Source organism: Cygnus atratus, chromosome 6 (assembly GCF_013377495.2).
Source record: "Cygnus atratus isolate AKBS03 ecotype Queensland, Australia chromosome 6, CAtr_DNAZoo_HiC_assembly, whole genome shotgun sequence".
Taxonomy (NCBI): Eukaryota; Metazoa; Chordata; class Aves; order Anseriformes; family Anatidae; genus Cygnus; species Cygnus atratus.
Genome location: NC_066367.1, coordinates 3,417,496 through 3,433,701, shown reverse-complemented (window position 1 = coordinate 3,433,701; position 16,206 = coordinate 3,417,496). Strand labels below are relative to the sequence as shown.

Below are 16,206 nucleotides of genomic sequence, written 5' to 3'. Positions count from 1 at the left end.
CGAGTGCTATTCTTCTTTGAATCCATAACCTGTTAAGGAATGGTACAAGCCATTGTATCTGATACAGCTACCTGACAACTTCTATCAAAACATTATGGATGAAAAGCATTTAGTATGTTTTCAGGAATTCTGCTGTTGCGTAAACACCCAACTACATGGTCTGTAAGCACTTGAATAGATACTTAAAGGCACAAGATTTAGAAACAAAGGCATTTCCTGAGGCATCACACTTTAGGGAACCCAGTTTCAGATTTGCTTGTACTCCCTTTTTCCCTATTGCATGACAAGGAGAAGCATTAAATGCTGAAATACCCCTGTGACAGGGCAGATGGATTAGTTTAAGTGAGGACAAGGTAGCTAGATGTCAGATTTCAGGCAGAGCTACAGGACCAGGCTCTCTCCCAGAACTGCAGCAGATGAAGTTTTAAACCTCTGATCAATGTCATGGGTCTGCCTATACGCAGAGCACTCTGGCTTGGAGTGGATGAAGGGCATTAAAAACCTTTCCTGTTCTTCTGCTTATGTGAACAGCACAGTAACACCTTTAGTTTTAGCAAGGGTTTCTACTGATCTTCGATAGTTTAACAAAAACTATAAATGTGAACAGAAATGCCACTTTCCCTAGGTACTCTTCCCATATCACTACCACCACTTGGGGCTGAGAACAAGAGACAAGTAAATGAGCAGCTTTTTCCTTTCTTTCCATTGCTTTAGTGTCACTGGCCACAGCAGGCCAAGCTCTGCAGGATGTGTCCCCCCTCCCACTGCCTGTGTGATGTTAAGGTGCCCGCAGTGCCCACGATTTGCAATGTGAAGGTTCGATGACCAAAAACGTGGCTGTGGGGCATAAGAGACTTCTTGCTAAACCTAAGAAAACCTGTGCTTCAGGAAGCTGTGACATCTGGGCTCTGAGCATCTCCTCCCAAGCAGCAGCAATGCATCTCTTCTTCTACTACGCCTGGCTGTGCCACGTCACAACAGGAACAATTTGGACCCCAGCACGCTACTACCTCTAAATGGGGAACGTCAAATTGTTTCCCTTTCTTTGGTTTGACCATGACCTTTAAAAACAACTGTTTTTTTTTTTTTAATTCTTTGTGGCAGTGCAAAATTAGCTTTAGATCTGAGTTTCCAATTACGCCTCCCTGTAAATAAGCAGCACATCTGCTGTCAGAGCTGTGCAGATACTGAGAGGCTCATGCTGCTGAAGTTATCCAGGACCAGCTGAGATTCAGCTCCGCCCCAGTTTTACCCAAATAATGATTTCCAAATTAAACCCACCATAAGGCCACTGATCAGACCAAGAGAAAGCTTACAATATCTGTAAGCTTTCAAAAGCTGCCTTCGTTTCCTCCTTTTAGTTATTGATCTATGCGAGTGTATGAGTTGACCTGTTTTGAAGGGAGCGTTATTAAAAAAGAGGGCACACTGCAGCCAGTTATGTCAGGTTATGGGAACGCACCGCAGTCAATCGTCTAACAATTTGTAACACTACTCCTTATAAATAAAACTAATAATGTCCCATTAGCATATAAAATAGCATACAAAATATACAGGGAGGAAATGGACAAGTTGAAATGCTGGGAAAGAAAACGTTCTCAAGCATGGAAGTGCCTCCCTAAAGGCCACATCTCTTTTGCAGGAGAACTGAAGCTGAAAGGAGTGGACAGATGCATACAAAACAAGAACCAGCATAGGGAAGGGTCCTGCATGAGCTGACAGCTCTTGTGTTCAGCCCTTAGAATCCCAGAAAAAGAGGATATTCAGGGAAATGATGAGAAACGCATTTCACTCTGGCAAGGGGATCATTAAGCTCACGATCATATCGCCGGAGCCCAGGATTCATATGCACAGTTGATTCTCACATACAAGCACATCTTCTTCTTCTATGAGACCATTCATGTTCGCATCTATGAACCTCGACGCAAAAGCCAAGCATTCACTGGTAGGTTTTAGCAAGTAATTTCCCACTAGGGTAGTTCAAGGATGAAGCTTCTTTCACCTTCTTTGCAAACAGCTGCTCCTGGCTATCACCAGTGACATGATTTGGAAATACATTGACCCCAGTCTGATTCATTATGAATATTCACATAGGAACATAAAAACTGTGTGCATGCATTTATACACAGTAATGCACACAAAATATGCATTAGGCTGCCTTGTAATGCTCATACCTACAAAAGGTTAAATAGCCCTAGGTGACAGAGAGCTATTTAAATGGACCTTTTTATAATGGCAAACAATAATGCATTCTGGTTACCTTCTGACATGGCTTCCTTCCAGTCAGCATTACGGAGAATTACTACCTGATTTTAATACATCTTGGTTCAATTTCATGCAGGCTTATTGTCTTCTAATTATCAACACAACAATTTGATCTGCATCCAGATTAAGGCACTGCCCTGACTTCTAACACCAGAGCAAGGCATGTGGTGGTGCGCTGATTTCTCAAGCAGTAAGCAGTTTGCTGTTGTCTCACATCCCCAAGGCACAAATAAGCAGATGCTGCATTAAAGCTTGTTTTACAAAACTGCTTCAGTTGTGATATACATTTTTAATATAATATACAGAGTGCATTAAAGTGAAAACTACCAGGGCCAGAAAACTCATACAAATTCATTAGCAAGGCCAACTTCTCAATTAAGCTGAGCTGAAGACTAGATCTAGTTGAAAAGAATTGTCCAGAGCAGCTGAAACGAGTGAAAAGCTTGATCATGTTTGCCATACGTGAGCATAGCTTGGTTTAACATTTCAGGTTTTTGAGCATTGGTTGGGATTGTTTCTCAGCAAGGACAAGCCTCACTGACCTTTCTCTTCCTTTCATCACAAGGATACTGTGGTTGGCTTGAAAGCTTGAATTTTGTAGAATATTGCTATCCTGAGCGTAAAAGCAGAGGCGCAGCTTTTCAGATACAGAATGGGTTCTGCATAGGAAACACCAGCAGCCAGATATTTTGGAGCACCTGCTGACATGCCTTCATTCACGGGTAGGTTTCAAAGATCAGAAATTACATATTTTGCTTATGAAAGACAAGCCAAAGGAGAAAGCCACATTTTCACTCTCTTCAGCTTATTTGCATTTCTTATCTACGCTCTTCTCCCTCAATTGACATTGTCAGTTATAGGATAACTGAAGAGCACCTCTGGAGTACTCTGTAGTTAATCCGCTGCACTGCCTGTAAACTATATGGTGAAGTGGCAATTACACCAGGAGCTTTTATAAAGCACAGGCTTTGCTCTTGCTGCAAACGGAGGTGAATCTTTGTCGCGCACTTTGAAGAAACTCAAGTTACCAGAGGATTATTGTTACAAATACGTTTAAAGATGATGCAATGTAAAATATATCAAAAATTATTCCAGTCAGCAACAGATTAAGGATTACAAAAAGCATCTGCTGGCTGCCTCTGGTAAAACATTACATTCGTCTCGACTTTATTTCTGGGATACCTGGCTACTGCTCCTAAGAGCTGCGTTGTTGCACAAGGCTGCTATAGATTACCTTAACGGAAGAGAAGCTGTGTAACACAGCCTTCTGCAGCACAGTCACAGGATTGCCGTCCTTTATGAAGCCCTCCAGCACTGAATCTTTCCAGACAATGACAACACATCACAGTAAACGGGATGAGTTGACAGAATAGTTTTCTCCCTCACTGCTGGCTCTTTCTTCTTTAGTTTTTCCCTTCGCTGTATCTCTTGGATTCCCAAAAGCTGCTCACCACGCCAGGCTGGCCTGTGACATCTTCCCCCTCTTGACACCCACACGCGCGCATGAGAGTATGCTCACTTTGGTCTCCACGAGACCACAGCACCTTAATCACAATTTTCTTTTCTCATGGAAGATTAATAAAATGAGGGCTCCCAGTACTTTCGGCACGTTTATAAGTTCAGCTCAGACATCAAGCTGAACTGGTCCAAACCCTTGCAAATGACAATGAAAGTGACACTGAATCCTAAAAAAAAAAACAAGGAGAATTTTCATCACCTGCCCCTCCCTGAGATCCTGCCATTTGACAAATGACAGAACAAAATGACTTGCCTGTGCCTTAATTTCAGGCTAGAATTGGTGTGGATTTATGCAGTGACACTTGTATCATACGTGCTAGCAGCTTCTACCGCCGTACCAGTTGTGGGCACTAATTTAACCTGACCTTAACAACTTGTGCAATCTGACAGCTCCCCATGCTGTTCACCTGCTGGCAGATCAGAGTCTGCCAAGGCTCTCGCGTTCCCTCCACGTCCCTTCAAATTAACAGCATACGATCAGTCAGTCCTACGGTGCCGCTAAACACAGAAACAGCAGAGATGACTTTCTGCGGCCCTGTCTTGAAGTCACAGCACTCCAAAGGGAAGGGAGAAAATGCGGATTATATGCCTCATCACCATGCAATGTCCAAGACAAATGAGGGTGCATATTCCTAATTGCTTGAATTGCACAAGCAATCTCTTCTTCTAGAAAGAAGAGACTTCTGAAAAGTTTAATGAACCACGATGAAAAGATATTTTGTACCACCATTTTTCCTGCCCCTAGGATCAATCACTTTTATTTTTAAGATAAAGCAAAATCTCTCCTTCCTATGAATTAGGTTAAAAAGGAATGAGGCAGGAATATCTAAAGATAAAGACAGCAAAACACGATGATGGTGAATTTCTATGCTACTACGTGTCTGGGTTTCTTCCCATTTCTTTCTCAACTCTGAACCTTCTTGTTTTGCGTAATTGCTTTTAAATAACTATAATGTTCTAGAAAATGACTTCGTATTTTCTTTCTAATGCTTAAATTACTGAAAGATTTTTTTTCAGCATTACTTCCACATTAAGGGTATTTGTTTTTTGTCTGCCCTGACACTAGCTCGAGACAAAACGTAGATCATTCTCAATCTAGTTGACTTCTGTAAAAAAAGACATAGCTTAGGACTGGACTGCCTGACTGCCTAGTGAAATCAAGAGCATCTCTTTTAACCAACACATGCTGCAGTGCAGCAGACAAGATGGAAAAGAGATACTTAAACTGTAAGTGTAGGGTAGATGGACAGGCACAAAGAAAAAAATCCTGTTGAAGACTGCATCTTGCTTGTTAAAAGTGTTACTTACAAGTAGTAAGAACAAGTGTCTTAAATATTAAAACCTTTCACATCTTATGTACTATTGTGAACTCAAAAATTGCTCATGGTATTGTTTTCAAGTAGCAAAAATCCTCCTCAAGGATTTTTCCTTTTAGAAGGAAAATATTAGCCCAAAAGCACCTGCCATCCAGATAAAGACATCCAGAGAAGAGTACCTTATAGCAGAGGAGTTAGAAAATGCTGCAGCTTTCCAACCCGTATCCATATTTAATGGTAATGGGTTCACTTACAGATGTACTTCTGATTGGAAAAGTTTTTTTTTTTTTTTCTGTGTAAAATGCTCTCTTTTTAACAGAAGTGTTTTTGCTGCTGCCTATTGGTGATGCTTAGACATCTGGTCATTTGGTGCCCTCACCTTTAGCAGAATGCTCAGGTGTTAGGATCGAGGGCCTTAAATGTCACCTACTTCACATGCTATAGCCTAGTAGAGCATAGCACGTGAATGGTAAATGAAAACCAAAGGAAAATACCCAAATGCGTTTTTCCAGGACCCACAGCATAGGCAAGTTGTGAGCTCCCCCTGCTGACACGAGGGAGCCCTGCCTGGCACCACCACTGCCACCACAGCTGGGCCACCAATGCCACAGCAAGATGCTCACCACCAGTGGGAAGAAGCCAGAAAGAGCTCTGACACCAAGGCTGGAGCCATGTGCAGCTCAGCCCCGGCATCTGAGATCTCATGGTTTGACATCCTAACTGGCTGAGTGCCCTTGGCTCCTTTTGGGAAACCAACTACGGGCAGTGAAGGAGAGAGCTGGGTCAAAAGGGGTTAGGATGCCAGGGGTGCTGGGCATGGTGGCAGCTGGCTTCTTCCCTGCCACTACCCAGGTGGAAGCTCCCAGCACAACTCCTCCTCACGGATGGCTCAATGGGGCCATCCACACCACATCTCCTGCTGAGCACCTCCAGTGCTGCCTGCAAAGGCTTCATATGGCAATCCTCCCACTGGCTTTTAAAGGTCCCCTTCTGCTCCTTGGAGTGACTGGAAGACACTACCCTTGAATTCCTGAGCCACCAAACGCAGTCCTGTCCCGCTGAGCCACAGTTTCACTTCCAGCACAAATACCCTGGTACATCACCACCGATGCTGGCACATCAGGTCACAGAAGGAGAGAGAAGATACCAAGGAGAAGCGTTCTGAGAGCCAAGGAAGGAAAAGAAGACTAACAAAAACTTTGAAAAAACCTGTGCCAAAACCACCTTAGACACGTATCCATGACTAAGCATTATAGCTACACTGCTGCTGCTGTACAGAGGGTGCTGATCTCTGGTCATGCCCTAAAAGCACTGATGCAACAATACGCACAGATTAATTGCTGAGAAGCTTACATATTAATAGCAGAAGTTTTGGTGAGAAATGTGAAAATCTGTAGGCACTGGAGCAATATAAAAGAACTGGGGCCGTATGGTGAGTGAGTAAAGTCTGCTGAAGAATGGTATATTTCTGACTGGGACTTTCCAGAGCTGTCAGCTGAGCTGCAGAATTAGAAACCTAACATTGCAGCAGTCAGTTTTTAGATTTCAAGCTGTTCAAATGACTTGTCTCCAGGGAGGAATATCTAGCATGCAGGAATCAATAGCAAAACAGGTAAAGATGCCAATGTCTGGGGGCAGCCGCCCCAACAAAACGCCCCAGTCAGCCAGGCCAACCTACTGAGAAGATGTAAGAGAGGGTGATGGAAAATCATGCTCTCTCTTTGAATCAGTACAAGAGATGCTATGTACTACTCACTATATATGTGAAATTGTGGCTTGACTATACCCGATTCCACATTACAGACTGATCTTCCATACCCCCTCAGTTCACACTGTGGCAGTGCTCCGAGCTACTCTCCAGTGAGAATCTAAAAGAGCCCATTTTATCATATCTTCACCCCTGAATGCATTACAAGTGACATCGCTTAATTTTAGCCAATCTGAACAGCTAATTAGATGTAAACAGATTGAAAAATTGTACACACGAGACAACTCATTTTTCAAAAGGCCACTAATCTAAACAAACCTTAGTCCATCCATTTAGTTCAACATTTGTCTAAATAAATTACAGCATAGACTTGTCCTGCACTGGCCTTGTGATTCACACAACGGGCTCCCTCCTCTTTTGATGAAAATCTCAGGCGCAGTACAAAAGAATAAGTTATTTGTTTATCAAGACTCTGTAAGAACAAAGATGAAGATGCCTCTGAGTCTAGTGGAAGACTTGTATGAGCCGAAGCAATTAATCTCTCCCACCTCCCAAAGCCATCTCACACAGTAATACATCAAAGCCAGGGAGGCTTTTTGTAATAACAGATAAAATCAAATGATATTTAATTGTGATCAATACACATTCCAGCTTCAGAGCTCCTTGGGTGAGATCCTCCTCTCTGCTCCTGCCCCCTTATGCCAGAATAAACAGGCAGGAAAAGGATCCTGGTGCTGGATGTGGTTGTACCAGTCACTGCCCTGAGAATCAGAGCAGCCCTACAGGCCAGAGGGGAGCCTGACGGTGCCCATCGTGACTCAAGAAGGTCAATGCCTGCTGAAGTTATCCAGCACAGGGCAACATCGAGAAGTCTTGGGATGAAATGCACCATAGCGTGGCCTATTTTTAAACACAGAGCAATCAGCAGGGCATTATGCGTGAGGTTTTCTATTTGCTACTAGAGCCCACATTTCCTCCATTACCTGCATATGTAAATGTACACAATTAGATAGGAGAGAGCAGAGATGAAAGTGTTGTGGATTTTTAAATGAACAAACATTTTCACATCATCAGTCCAGGCTTCTTAACATAGAAATCTTGCTGAACATCATCTCAAGCCTATTTGGCATGCAAACTAATCTACAGGACCTGGAATTAAGGGACTGCTGAGCACCTGCTGTGACCTGCCACGTGACACAGGCCCTGGGACTTTCAAACTCATCCTTGTTTGAGCAGAGCAATCTAGGCACACAACTGTCAAAACTTCAAGTAACAGAGAATCCGACATAACTTTTAATTGCTTGCTTCTATCTGCTGTTGCCTCCATTTCTAAGAGTCTAACCTTCGTTTCCAGCCTGACATCTTGTTAGACCTTTGTCTGTCAGAAAAAAGAACCCTTTTTCTGCTCATTTCTGTTCCCCACAGAGCTACTTACAGATTGCGTCCTACACGCCCCTTTCCTTTCCCCAGACAAAGCTCAGAGCATCAAAGTTTTCCCAGCAAGGCAGCTTCCCCACACCACCGCCCCAGCTGCACACAGGGGGCTCTCCTGCTGCTCAGGACCTTTGGAGCTGGAGGTGCTGCCTCCACTGCATCAACACAAAAGGTGGAGGCAATCTGACATCCTCGAGAGTCTGCTTCTTAAATATACAAGGATAACGGTAGCCCTTTGGGTTTACATAGGAATCTCACAAAAAGCCTATCAACTGCCAAGGCTCCAACTTTCTCTGTAGCATCACTGCTTCCATGGGGGTTTCCCCACCTTGCTCCTCTGGTTTCCCCTCTTTGTTCCACGGTTGTGGCATCACATTTGGCCCCATCAGAATGCCTACTCCTTCTTGTACCAGTGTGCGTAGCAAACGAGATCGGATTGTTTCTGTGATCTGTTCATTTCTTACCTCCCCAGCCACATCAGCGTGACCAATGAGTAATGTATGTTCCCACCCGAGCCACTGGCAAAGAGAAACAGATAAACAGCATGAGACTGATGCCTGTGCTGGCCGTATGAAAATGATAAATCCACTTACAATCATGTTGTGAAAGGCAGTTTTTACTCCACTAATTATGTACCACGTTAATTTTGCATGATTCTTGTTCCTTAATCATACTGTCATGTACTGGTATGCCAAATACTTCACTGACATCCACGTACACTACATCAATATTGCTGTCTTTATCAAGCAAATTTGTAGCTTCATAAATAACATTTCAATTAATTGACAAAATCTGTTACATCAGCCCATATTGCTCGGCATTAGTTCTCATTTATTTCTTTATTAATCAGGTCTGGATCAGCACGTCCTGTTCTACCTCGATCAATGTCAGATTGACAAGTCTATAAATAACTAGATTTTTTCCCTACCCTTTTGAATACCCACATACCTACATTCTCTCAGACCTTTAGAACTCTTCCATGTTCTCAGATGTACTAAAAAACACAAATTAAGGTCCTTAGCTAGCTCTGTTTAAACTCCTGGCTCTAGGTATTTGGAGCTGCTGAAGTAAAAATGGTCCTGTTTCAGCAGCTGCTTGTTTTAATGGGTTTAAATAAGCACCATCATTGTCTAACTCACAAGTAGCTACAACAAGTGAGTTCGAGGAGTCCAAAGCATTAAAAAAAAAAAAAATCATGAAACATCATGGAAGAGTTCCGACATCTTTTTCCCCAGATCATACTATTTTCAAAATGCAATTTGGAGTTCTTCCTATTATGAAGTATTTAGGGCTTGTATTCAAGTGTTCTCCTGGCCAACAAGGACTAGAAACATTTTACAAGTTTGCTTTAAATGAGAACCAAGCATCTTCCATACCTATTCAAAAGCCTGAGCTGAGAGAGTGATGATATTATCTTAACTGGTTGCACTGTACCGTAAAACTCTAACTTGTCTGAATTTGATGAGTTGTTCTGAATTCTTGGGCTTGTGAAACACTCATTAAACTTACCCTATATATGTGTTTACATAAAGTAGCCAGAAATCTCTAGTTTACCAAGTGTCTGGGAAGCAGTCATGCCCTTCTTGAAGATAAATTCCCACTGACTTCAAAGAGAGTAGGCAAAATTTCTGCTTTTATTTACTAATCTCTGAAAGGGAAGAAATCCTCTTAGACAAAAGGGAATTTAAGCATCTGATGCAGAATGCATTAAATTTTCCAGATGCAATGGAGGTCTGAAATGTAAGAGTTAAAGAAAAGCAAGTACACAAACCTTGCAAGAGGACTTGGCAGTTTTCACCCTATTTGTTCTTTGTTAGATCTCATGAGAGCATCTAACAAATCCTATGTCACGCCAAAACCAGTTCAAAGCAAGTGCCTAGTGAATCAGCTTCTTCAAGCAATAAACCACAGAGAACGTAACTGAAAGATGCACAAGGATCTCAAGACCTTCTGGTCACTCCAGGACTGCCTCAGGCCCCACTTGTGGAAGACATCCACATTGAGAAGAAAGCTTTGAAGTCAATGGTATTTAAGGATGTGCTAAAAATTAAGCACATGCCTAAACACATACTCTGGCCCATGAAGTAACGATGTGTTCTGAGCAAGCGTAACAGAGCCCATGGAAAGCTTGAGAAGCATCTTTCTTCCCTGTGGAAGAATTTCCTGTGTAGGAAAGCAAAACGATGAGCTAGATTCACCTCTCGCTGTCAGCACGGCTAATCTCCCCACTTGTCACAGGGAAAATTAATCCAGGTTTACAGAGATGTAGCAGACAAATCTAGTCCACTACATTTCTCTTTTGCTCTGTTTACAGTAACAGACCAATAAATGAGTGTTTGTGATAGGATGCCCTCTTTTTAATCTGTTTGCTGGAGTATCATAGGATTTGTTTGCTGGTTTGATGACTTAGTTATTTGTGGATTTACAGATTGCACATGATTAGACAGCATATTTTGGATTTTTTTTTATTCAGTTTTGATGTGGATGGGTAGTTTGGATTTTTAAAGTGAAACCAGAGCATCCTCAGTATTTTTTTTTTGGTGTAGGTGAGTATTCACAGCCTCCTTCTGTAGGTCTGAACAGTTTTAAAGAAGTACTAAAAAAAGTAAGAAATTGGATCATTTAAGAAAGCAGCTATGAATGGAAGTCATTCTGACCTCTTCTCAGCAAAAGGCTCTGGATCCTCAGGGTATCTTCAATTTGTTTTATTGGTGATTTTTTTTTTTTTCGCAGGAATGACTGAAAAACAGGCCACATATCATTCACTATGGGCCAACTCTTTCCCATGATATTTCTCAGCGTTGACTGTCTACTTGATGGCAATTGTGCATTCAAATTAAGAATACAGCACGGACTTTGGCCCATTAATAACAAAGTAAGCACAGGGATAAAGCACAGCACATTTCATGGGATTCTGCACTATAATTTCAGAAGCAGTAGAAACAGTAAGCAAAACACGGGCAGAACTTGGGCAACTAAATCCAAAACCAGCATCTTCCAAGCTGGTACTTATAAATAACCCCAGAGGGCTTCAAGTCCGGAGGAGCTCTGGGGAATTCGCTGGAACATCTCTGGCAAGCAGGGTCAATTAGCTCAGTGTTTAGCTCAACTTGACAGGAATCCAAAAGCAGGATATTCTTATCATTTCCATACCTTCCTAGGATTTCCAAAATATCTACTGCATCCCACCCAGTGCAAAACACCAACAGTGGAGACCTAAAAGTTCACTGCTTAGAAATGCCCAAGTACTTCCCATTCGGTCAACAAACACACACAAGATTCATCCTTTCCCAATTTTTTAAAGGCCACAAACAGATGTTAACTGCCTTTTCCCGAGCTAAACTCTCACACAGGTCAGATGTGCACCAGCCCTGAACTAAAAGTCAAGTAATCACGTTAGGACAGTGAAAAGCTTGAGCTAATAAACCCAGCCTTTCACAGAGCTTATTGGTTTAGGCTCGGTGCCACGCCGTGGTTAACAAGGTAAAAACCTGTTTAACAAAGAAGACATATATTTGACCATCCACAGTCGGGTCAATCATTTAAGATTTAAACATTCCCTCCAGAGGTATTTACCCTGTCACACGCACGTTGCTTATAGTTGCTTTAGTACCTCCTGATACTGCTTTAAATTATACTAACCAAATGAAATTAGAGTAGAAGCAGTTTTCCTACTGCCTTATTGCAGTTGATAACAGCATGTGGGGTCTGCAAATATTAACTCACATGAGAGAGCCCTGTATTACCTGTTATACCCAAAAAAAAAAAAATTAAAAAAAGGACAGGATGTGCAGGCTCAAAACACAAATTCCCTTTCTTTTAAAAGTTAAATTGGAACAGCCCCATTATTTTCACATATATTAATACATGTGTATATGTGTGCAGGTCAGCATTGCATTTTATACACCATTTCATTCAAACCAATAAACACGCCAGGTTTTATGGAGTATTTTGGCTCAACTGTTGTTGCTAGGACGGTGTTTACAGCAATATTCATTGTGTTCTGCATAGCCCTGCCTATCAATCAACCCTGAAATAAAGCAGAAAGAGAAATCCAGGGAAAAGCAGCAGAGTTGCTGAATCCAAGTCAGTCACACAAATCCAGCATGGACACATGGGCAAAGGCAAGTGGGTCAAAGTAGCTGTTTGGCTGTTAATTAAACAAAAAGATATATGCATTGTATTATAGTTTGCCTTAAAAAACAATTCGGGCCTCACAGCATTAAGTTTTCTTTCTTCTCTTTTGACTGCATTAGTCTCTCAAGACGACTGTTGTTCCGCACAGATTCATAATATGTATGTGTTTACTCACACATTTCCAAGCCGACAGGAAAGGCAGACCAGAATTCCAAATCTATGATTTGATCTACATGTTGGCACCTACAAAGAGCTGCAGGACTCCAATTTTCTGGATAAGATTGAAGGCATAAGCCGAAGAGAACAAACAAACAAAAAAGCCATTCTCATCCTTAAAATACACAAACAAAATGAGACAGAGAAAAAAAATGACTGCCCAAAAGGCTGTTGATTCTCAGGTATGCCTAACAGCAGCACATTAGGAATAACTTTAAGAACATTCTTTGTGGATTGCATGTGAGCCTGCTGACAAGCAGCGTGGTTCAAAAGACAGAGCACCAAAGCACCGTGCGTTATCCCCAGGTCAGCCACTGGAGCATGATGCAGCTTTCAGACTTTGCCTAACTTGGACATTCAGGCTCTGCTTCACAGATTTCATCCTCTCCCTCACCGCAAAGAAGTGCCTCACGGTATCAGAGTTTACCATGCTGGAGCCCTAATCTTATAATTAGTGCCCCTAGATGCTACTCTAAAATAATGGTGACGATGATATTGATGAATTACGACTTGTTTATTCATTCAGCTTTAGTCTAGATCATGAAGAATTAACATAAAAACCAAACTCTGATAAGATCTGCATACCCAGGGGCCCTGTACGATTCCCATTAGAGTCAGTGGGACTTTAATGGAAATTGAATGAGGCTCTGAAACTAATTCGATGTAGGTGCTTGTGTATTGCAGCGCTGGGGGATCACAGACACCTGGCATGATCGGCACCCACAGTAAATCGATCCGGCTATGAATGCAAGCCAATCAACGGAGCTAAGAACATGGATAATACACAGAGGTGGAAAAAAGCCTTCAATGCAGAAAAGAAACCAAGCAAAGATGTTCTTAGTCTGTTAAGTACTATAATAAAATACTGCATCTTGAGTATGTCACTGTTTGAAGGCAGCTAGGAAACGAGCAAGAATTCATTATGAACTCACTCAAGACCAAAACATGAATCACTGGGTTCTAAAAAAAACCCGCCCAGTAGTCTAGAGAACGGCGTAGATGAAAATGAATGGAATCTCTTTAAATTACTCTGTATAAACTCTTTCACATTCATTCTTTCTGCCGCTGATTAGTATCTCTCTGTGATACTGGCTTTTAAATAATTCCACACTGTACTCAGTTTCTGCAATCAAAACACAGAAACAACTCTTGATTCTGCATTTTTAGTCTTCGTTTGCTGGGGAAAAAATGTCTTCTGTGGTAAGAAACTTGACCACCTACTGTTCCTACCCATTTACTGGATACCCCCAAAAGTGACTGTGTGCCAATGGCTCAGTAACCCAATGACATTAAATTCCTCCCACCACTTTACAAATAAGGGGACTTTTGTATTGCTTCATTGAATATGTGATTGCTGCCTAAAGCAGTAATACATCACCTCTGGAAAGCCCCCAGGATCATTAAAATGATAACAAGTTGGGACCCCCTGCTCCCAGCAACCCTGAAAGTAAAGCAGAAAACTGTAAGACCTAAATACTAAAGCTAGAAGAGCTTTCTGCAAACCCATATGGGAATGAGCAGAAGGGAAACGTGGCTGGCAAAACATGACCTGTGGCTGTACTCGTTCTGCTCTATCCAGCTTACTGAGAAAAATGAGGCTTGTGTGACCACACAGTGTGATTGTGGACATCTGTCCACTGCACCAACCCCTTTCCAGGAATTCCTGAACCATCATCCAATTATGATTTCACCTGACAAAAACCCCATTGAGGAAAAAACAAGACTGAGAGCTGAACTGTTACCAGTCATGAGGTAAACCACCACAAAGCAATAAGGTTGTCATGTTCCAAGAACTGGAAAACATTGTGTCCTCTACCAGTTGGCAATTTGAGTTAATTCCCCATTAGGTGTGTACCTTATCAGACCACATAAATCCAACCACAAGATAGAAGTCTGTTGGAAAGCTAGTATGCTCATCTTGTGGAATGATACACAGAAACGGTGCAGAAATCTATGGGAATAATACGGAGGGGCTCCAGTAAGAAGCAACATCCTTGTCCACCTACGAGTGCAGGAAAGCAGATGTTCCTGCCACTAAGGACAGTCCCCAGGTACTCACACTGATCACACTGAAGGATCACCCTTTATGGGTGCCCTCAAGTAGAAATCCACCCACCCTTTACCCAAGGAGAACGAGCTCTACCCAAATACTCTCCACGACCCAGATCCTTTTTCGCCAAGTACAGATGCTTTTGTACCAGATCACACAGCAAAGAAGAAGAGATCCCTATGACTTCCCAGCCCCACTGATGTTATTTGGCTGGATTTTGTTTGAAAAGTCTTTTCAACAAGAGTCTCCTAACCCACCGGTTCCAGGAGGCTTTGCCCAGCCTGCCCAAGCCCCCAGCAGGCCTCTAGGGCCCCAGACACTGGTTGGCAGCTTGTTAACCAGGGCTGCTTGGAGAGGCTTAAGAAAGGCAATCTTGTTTGTCTCTTGTTTTTCTGAAAATTTTCAGAAGACCTCAGACTTCTCCCAGAACAACTTCCCACTCATGACTGTTGGAGTGGATTTTACAAGACTTGTTGTGATGACATCCAAAATTTATTACAGCTTTTACAACAAGACCATGTGTAGTAAAGAGTGATGTAGTGACAATATTTACTTGGCTGGATTTAGCTTCTTAGGGCACATAAATATACTTTTGCACTTTAAGAACAGCAGTGGCTGCCTACTAAATCTTGTATAATACAAGGCAGCTTTGTAGACCTTTAAGCACACACCAACTTGACTCTGTCTACTTCACAAATTTGCTTCCTTATTATCTGCCTAGTCAGTCCCCATGGTCCTGTTCTGCTCATCTTCTGTCAACCTCAGCTTTTAAAATGAAATTGTTTGGAAATCATGCTTTTAAAACCCTATGCCTTTTGAGTATGAAATTCATTCCTTTTAGGAAGTGGGCATGTGTGTTTCCCCATCTCCTCCAGTTATAAAACAGACTGGAAATCTTATTCATTTTCCTTAGTATGTACATGAAAAAGTCACACAAAATCCATCATTTGAAAATTGATTATTGACTGAGTGTGTGAAAATCCCATCTTAAATTGTAGATTTCTGTTAATCTGAGATCTGAACCAGGAATCTCTTTGATCTAGTCCAGTTCAGAAAAAATATTTAAAGGACGTGAGAGCAAAATAGGAATAGCTAGACAAAATTTTTTAATGAGGTGTAATATTTTCAGTTGTGATTTCTGGGAGCCAAGTCTGAAGCATCTTAAAATGTTCTGATTTCCAGAAAACAAACCAAGTCCAGTCTCTGACAATTAGGTCCCTTGCAAATGCCCCATGCTCAGGCTGTTGATTACTTCACAGGTAAAAATAATACTTCACCTAAATGCTGCGCTCTCCAGCATGCTGGTTACCAAAACTACACAAAGACTGGGTGATACTTTACCAGATAGCAGAAATGTATTTAAAAAACCTGAATCCAGACAGGACTGACAGCCAGAACCGGCCACAAAACTACATGAGAGCCCAGACCTGCTGGCTGCCTGATGCCGAATCCTGGCTCAGCTCCCAGTGGCCACCATAGTTGGAGGAGCCTGGCAGCATCCCAGCCCAATGCTGACCTTTCCCCTCACCTGCCATGGGTCTCCTACAGTGCCTGGGAAGAAA

At 42.2% G+C, this 16,206-nt stretch overlaps 1 protein-coding gene across 1 annotated transcript in view; it reads right to left on the bottom strand.

The window, feature by feature from the left end:
• Positions 1-16,206, bottom strand: part of TMEFF2 (transmembrane protein with EGF like and two follistatin like domains 2) — a 119,058-nt gene that overhangs the window by 92,651 nt on the left and 10,201 nt on the right. The gene's annotated exons all lie outside the window — the stretch shown is intronic.